The following is a 7,758-nucleotide window of genomic DNA, read 5'->3' as shown; positions in this document are numbered from 1 at the left end:
ACTTCAAATTTTTAACTATATTCTTTATATGTTACTCTAAAATAAATTGTGTTTTTTTATGTGATACCCAATTGATCCTTTTTGTGCTAATTTATAGTATTTCTGAGCGCTGCACCGTTGTTCTTTTTGTCAAAAATCCCAAAACATTTCCTATGGGATGCGGTCATTTGGTCTACAGCATGATGGTCGGCAGTCATTAGGTCGACACCATTAGGTCGACATGGGAAATGTCGACATGGGAAAATGTCGACATGGTTCTAGGTCGAAAGGTCATTAGTTCGACAGGTCGTTACTTCGACAGGTCATCAGCTCGACAGTGTCTAGGTCGACATTCAAAAGATCGACATGGGGTTTTTCACAGTTTTTTTTAGCCGACATGTGCCGACAGGCGGTATTTCATGCCTTACCCTCCACTAAGGCGTGGTGGGCGAATAAAATAGTGTGCACTGTGCCCGACGCATTGCAGCGCAGAGAGTGAAGCGAGGGGATGCGGTGCACTTTAAACTGTGTTCATATCGACTCTGTTGACATTCAGTTTAAAAATCAGTGAAAAAACCCATGTTGACCTTTTGACTGTCGACCTAGACATTGTTGAACTAATGATCTGTCGAACTAACGACCTGTCGAACTAATGACCTGTCGAACTAACGACCTGTCGAACTAATGACCTTTCGACCTATAACCATGTCTACCTTTTCCTATTTAGAACTAGACCCATATCAACCTAATGGTGTCGACTTAATGACTGTCGACCATCATGCAGTAGATCCAATGATCCCAACCCATTTCCCATATGTACCAAGCCAGGATGCGGTGAATAACGCCATATTTATGTTTACGCTATGTGGCGCGGTGCACTGCAATGATACAATGATACAATGCTTAGTACATAATGTGCAATCTCTCTCCACAGTCTGATACATCTCATAACAGAATGGCCGCTGACATTTGGAAAAGCTTTGCAGTTGTAGTGCATCAGGATCTATTGGTCCAATCCAAAGAGCTGACAATCTAACTAGTGGCAAGAGTACATGCACAATACCGGCTGATGCAGCCACGAGGTCACACAGGTCACAGGCCCAGCGGCATTGCTTTACCTCGTGTGCAGCCCGAGGGGCATTTCATCAATAATGCAGGAGCTGGGTTAACCGCCAGGCCACTTCCATCATAATGTTTCCTTATTTACTCTCTTTATATGAAGACGCTGCTGATGTTACTGTGAATCCTCGAAGTGACATCTCTGAGGTAAATGCGGGAGCTCAGGGAACAAATAGCTCTTTATGACCCTCTGCCAATGCCAGGATGTGGGACAGCACACAGTACGCACAGTACGCAGCACCTCAGACCATATTTAAAGGGAAACTTCTGCAGATGGGGCACATAGCACATAGGTAAATGCAGGGTTGGGGGGGGGGGGCTGTTCCAGTTGCCTGGTAATGGCAACCTATTGGTTAATCAGAATTACCATGACAAGCCTGTTTTGAACGCCATTCCCTGTTACATTACACAAATAGGCACTTATTCTGATTGAGTTGGATGGCTCCAAATGCAGACAGATGGCCGCTGGTGTTTGCGCATGTGCGGAGGCGCACCTGCGCGTGTGCGAACACCTCACACATACAAACACGGCGTGAGTTCCGTGCAGAAAACGATCGGTCAGAGCAATCTGAGCAGGGGGTGGAGAGGGGCGCGAAGGGCTGTTTGGGCTCATTACCATATGCGTACGCCCCGCGTTTCATGGGCGTTCCCATGAAAACGCTGGGCGTACGTATGGTAATGCGGCCGTGACGCACGTGTAGGGGGCGGACAGCTGACATAGCCGGATGCCAGCTGCCCGCCCATATCCCTGCTTTCGCACTGAAAAATGCCCGAGTGGTCTGGAGCACTCGGTGCTGTCTGACCACTCGGTCCTGCATTGGATGGTCAGCGACCATCAGAGGATGGGGGAGGTTCCCACAGATGGGGGAGGTGCTCACATGAAACATCCACTCGCGGTCCGTTCGGTCGGCGTCTTACCGCATTCAGACGGTGTGAGCGATCCGTACGATAGGCGGGGCTAAGAACACTCGGTTCCTGTCTGAAATACGCATCCGTCCGATGCAACTAGAATAAGGGCCAAAGTGACAATCTAACGATAGTTGCCTCTTAGACCATAGAAGTCTAAAATTGGCATTTTTTTTTTAAATTTAAGGTACCACATGTGGGCCCCAGTGTCAGAACTTACGAGTGGTTGGCCCAGGTGCAAAATGACATTTTAGGGCCCTCCTCTTCCACTCCAAACCAAGTTCACAATATGCCACACAGCAGTGGGTGGCAGAAGTGGGCCCCTTAGTCTTCAGGGGCCTCGGTGCAATGCACCTGCTGCACCAATGGTAGTTCCGCCTCTGGTGGGCCCCCTGGGCACAGGGTCCTGTTTGCGCCACACACATTGCACCCATTATAGAAACGCCTATGTACACTGTCATGGTGATGAAGGTTTCTGATTGAACAGTTCCTGAGCCTTAGCTATTTCAGTTCCTTTAACACTAATATATAGCATGTACTTGCATGCAGACAAGGACCATGGGCCAGATGCACTAAGCTTCAAAAGTGAAAAAATGGAGATTGATAAAAAAAACGACCAATCAGCTTCTAACTTCCAGTTCACAGACTGTGTTTGAAAAATATCATACAGGAGCTGATTGGTTGGTTCTCTCCATTGTATCGCTTTTGACGCTTAGTGCATCTCGTCCCATGTCCCTCATAACTTCTGTGTAGTGATCAGTAGCTGATTATCAGGACTGCGCTAGTTTTAATTGAGGGCTCAGGACAAAAAACGATTGATATCTTGGTGATGGTGATATCTTGGTGATGTTATCCGGCATTATGTGTAAATATTCAAAATATTACAAATGTCTTGAATAAACTGTACAGAGCACATAATACCACAGTGTCCCCCTAATCATGCCACAGTTCTTCCAGATCCCATTATGCCACAGTGCCCCCTGATCCCATTATGCCACAGTGCCCGCAATTCACATCATGCCACAATGCCCCCTGATCACATCATACAATGGTGCCCCCTGATCACATCATGCCACAGTGCCCGCAATTCACATCGTGCCCCCAGATGACATCATGCCACATTTCCCCAGATGACCTCATGCCACAGATGATATAATTTCACAGTGTTCCCAAATGACAGGCCCCAGATCACACAATGCCACACAGTGCCCCTATTTCAATTCATGCCACATTGTCACCGGGTCACACAATGCCGCAAAGTGTCCCCAGTACACTTTGTGTGTACTGCCCCCAGCTCACAACGCTAAAGTTAAGACTGTGCTTGCTGTCCCTAAATCTAACAGTCAGAATCTTTGGCCACTGTTAGTCCCCGCTGCCGGGTAGGGTTTTCCATGCTGTGGCACTTCAGGCCGCCCACCGGTGATGTCACGCAACCCATTCTTTGATCCCTGCAGGAGGAAGTGCTATACTGACCCTTACACAGATGGAGATGTATATGGTCTGTCAGTGTTTACGTGGGTACTCTCAAGAAACGCTGGGAACGCCCCCTGCACGCCTCCCCCTCTCCCCCCTGCTGCGAGCGCCTTGGAGACTATGCATGTCTCCGAGTTCACCTGCAGACAAGACCTGCATATTCGCTTATTTGCATACGCAGATCTTCAACATCGGTCCCCGAAATGTATCATTACCTTGGACAAAATTAATTTTATAGTTCTGAGAGTATGGTTTAGGCTAAACACCCCCCTCCCCTCCTCCCAAATCTCCCCCATTAGCAGTAATTCTATTTTCCCTCTCTCAGGTCCCTGCTGGTCTTCCTCTAAGCCAGATATGACAATGAGGAGGTTTGGCGTGGGAGACATATACAAATCGCGCAGGTTTTTCTGGCATTGCATGGAACAGACATATTTGTATATTTACAGCGTGGAGAATTACATATCAGTGCAACGTGGTTACTAAATGTCAGCAAAACCTACAGATCTGTGTCCACATCTGTTAGGCAGCGCAGTACAGCCAAGGCTCTTGGCAGGCGCTATGCCCAGGTCAGGCATGCAGGCCGGAGGTGTCATGTGTCTTGCTGGGGCCACACTGCTCAGCGACACTTCATTAAAGGGAGACCTGAACTACAAGGTGTTGCGTTGTGTTGTTAATGGTTCATTTTAATTGGCCAATTCTTCATTTTCTTTTCTTTGCTAATGTAATGAAGATCCAACCAGTTGCCCTCCTGGTACAGTACCTGACTGGGCTCAATAGCTCAGAGGGATCTTGCATTGCCATGCACCACCTCTAGGTTTATAGAAGTGGTCCCTACAGGGACAATGGTGTGTGGGGGGTTGCCCTCTAGTGGTAGTTCATAAAATTACATGGAGGATGTTATCCCAAAAGATGATGGAGCTTGATCTCGCTGTCTGTGTACCTCAGCCTGGCCGGTGTCTGTAAGTGTCCTCATTAGTGCCATCTAACACTATGCTGGTTCTTACAGCATTTTTTAAATTGTTTGTTCCCATAGAGGACACTGCAATGTTGCAATTCTTGTGATCCTTAACGACTGAAGGAACTACAGTATCTCTTTTGTAAGTTTGGATGTGGTATAGCTTACAGACACAAGATCCACACTGATAAAAAGTCGACACAGAGAAAGTTGACATGAGTTTTTGAAACTATTTTCCCGTGTTAATGTTGACACCTAAGCACAGGGCCGGACAGGACTGGCCATCTGGATCTTCCAGCAAATGCCAGAAGGGCCGATGGCCAGGTGGGCCGAATTTGTCCTGCTCGAGCAGGCACTTAATTTGCATAATTGCGTCATGACGCAGCTGAGCGACGCGGGAGGGGGGAGTGTTGAGCCGCGCTGCTCCGGAATCCCCGACTCAGTGGGAGGAGGAGGCGGGGCTTGACGCGGTGTCAGGCAATGCCCCCTGCCAATTTCTGTTCCCAGTCCGGCCCTACCTAAGCACATGGTCCCCCAGTTAGTGTGGTGCTAACTGGCTCATTTTACTCATCATCAGAGACCTTGTGGATGGAAAAATATGAAAAAGTTCAAAGTACAGTATGGAGAAAAAATGGTGAAAAACTCATGTTGAAATTTTCATGTGATGTTCGATGCCATGTCGACATATTATTTGGGTCGACTTTTGGTCAGTGTTGACTTTGTGCATATCGAGTTATTAACTGTCTACCTAGACATTTGTCCTGATTCAGACCGGCTTGCCGTGGGGCACTGCGATCAGGTATACGCTGCCACGTCAGAGTGAAATCCCGCTCCATGCAGGCCTGTGAATTGTTTAGTATGGCTTCTGAAAATATCACAGGGGTTGCCATCAAATTATTTCCTACTGCAGTCTGTGTGTAGCCCAGGACTTACTCGGCGGCTGCGATAGAAACAGCCGGAGCTGACGGCATGGCTGCGTTTTCCCTGACACTCCCAGAAAACGTCCAGTACCACCCCCATCTAATGATTTCTCTCCCGCACCCAAAGCTGCTAAACATCCATTCGCAGCTGTGTGGGGGATTGCGGCGTGAAACGGTGGGGGTAGTTGGCCACGCAGGCAGCGGGCGGCATCTGGTGGACTCGCAGGGCTGCAAAATTTGCAGCCTTTGCGAGTCAACCAGAATAAGGTCTATTTCTGAATCTTCCAGTACAGGAATCTAAAATGTACAGTTTTGCACAAATTATTATGTATGAGACAGCATTGATTTTGGGGCAGGAGAGTGATTAGGCTAACGATTGATTTTGCAGCAAACACCAGCTCGGAAATAATTTAATCTTGACAACTTGACTTTCCGGCACCTACAATACATTTTTTTACGAGTATACATAGCATAGCGAACGGGTGTGAATGAGGCCCTTGGTACAGTGGAAATAATTTGCAGTCACTGGTTTATTTTGGACTGACAGTACCAACACAAGCATCTAAGTACTGCCTTGAGCGCCTATGGCAGGCATGTCCAAACTTTGGCCCTTCAGCTGTTGTGAAACTACACATCCCAGCATGCCTTGCCATAGTTTTAGCACACCCGGCCTAATAGCAAAACTGTGGCAAGGCATGATGGGATGTGTAGTTTCACAACAGCTGGAGGGCCATAGTTCGGACACACCTGGCCTATGGGAAACCCACAAGTGCATGCTTCTCAGCTGCATCGCTGCTTGCAGCTAATTGGGTACAATTGCATGGTATCCAAGGGAGATGGACCAAAGCTTGGAGAGAGCAAAAGTATCAACCAACCAGGTTTTATTTCTCAAACACAGCATGCAATATTACACTGATTGATTAGTACTTTATCGCTCACGGTTGCAAGTCTGCAATGAGGCGGATTCTCCCCCAGGCCCAGCTTTTGAAGTACTGATATTATTAGGGGGGGGGGGGGGAATGTTCCACGGCAAATTTGAACAAAGCATTAGCAAACTGACACCCTGATATAAGAACAGTATATAAAGCAAGTGTTATAATTATAGCAATAGTCACTTGTTATTGTGGCAGGACTCCTGCAGGCACTGTGGAGCTGGCAGCCTGACTTAGTGAACGCGTTCAATACTTCTTTACATAAAGGAAGAAATAATGGTGCCAATCACAGATTGATAGGATTGTGGGACTGACATCATTGATCAGAAAGACCTCGGGTAGCTGCTGACTCACACAGTTTCACATATTCCCTTAAACATCTGTCAGGCAACAATACGAGGCTACCCGTAGCCCACTCGCTGTGCACAGCACCGGCGCAGAGTGGGGAACGGCTGAGCCAGCCGCCCTCTCACACTGCCCGTCTTGCCAAGCCTTGCCTTTCTAAACACAACAGATGAAGTGTGGGCAGTGACACTATGTGCCCCCTCCCATGCACACACGCTGCCCTGCCAGACCTTCCATTATTATTGCAATCATTTATTCATGAGGCACCAACATACAGGGCGGCCTTAACCCCTTCAGTTCTGATGGAGGCAGATGGAAATTACGAGTGTGTTCCGCAGCATTGACAGATTCCTGAGATATTCCTGCTGTTCTCCCTCGGAATCGCTCACTGTGTATTGTCCGCACTGTGTATCTGACAGGCTACCGTGGGTCCTGATTTTTAGTTTTCATGAATACATTTAAGTCACATTATTTTGCTTCAAAACACAGTTTACCGTGTCGTGCCCAGCTATGTTGCAAAAGTATATTATTTTTGCTGCCATCCCAGTGACATAATGGATAGGAAAGAGGTAATCAGCAAAATTGTGACTGGGCATCTATGAAAATTATAGTAAATAAATGTTTGTGGCTCAAACTTTTGACTATAAAGTATTTAATGGAATTTATACATTTAGGGTGGGATGTATTAATATACATCGCCGCCCTTCGCCGGCTGTCCGCCGCGATGCCAGCGCATATGTACTAACATATGCGGCTGGCATCGCGATGCAGTGACGGAGACCCCCCGCGATACCTGTATTGTGATGTGCTGGGGGTCTCCGTCACCTCCATGCCCGCTCCTGCATCCCTCAGCCTGCTTAGCTGTCCCCGTCCTGCTTAGCTGCCTCCTCCTCCCCCCTGCAGCCGGAAGGATGTCTGGCTGCGTCACTAGGGGGAGGAAGGTGTTACCTTCCGGATCCAGGAGGACCTGGACCAGGTAAGCCAGAGGGAGGGGGAGAGGGGGGTCGGCGGGTTTTTCGGTGGAGGCGTCGGGCGGCAAAAAGAAGCCCGTGGCGGCGGGGTTTTAATACACAGGAAAACCGTGGTTTTACTGCATTTTCCCATTAGTACATCCCGCCATCAAACTGTA

Source organism: Crinia signifera, chromosome 19 (assembly GCF_055691185.1).
Source record: "Crinia signifera chromosome 19, ASM5569118v1, whole genome shotgun sequence".
Classification (NCBI taxonomy): Eukaryota; Metazoa; Chordata; class Amphibia; order Anura; family Myobatrachidae; genus Crinia; species Crinia signifera.
The sequence above is the reverse complement of the archived record's forward strand: the minus strand, read 5'-3'. Positions refer to the sequence as shown.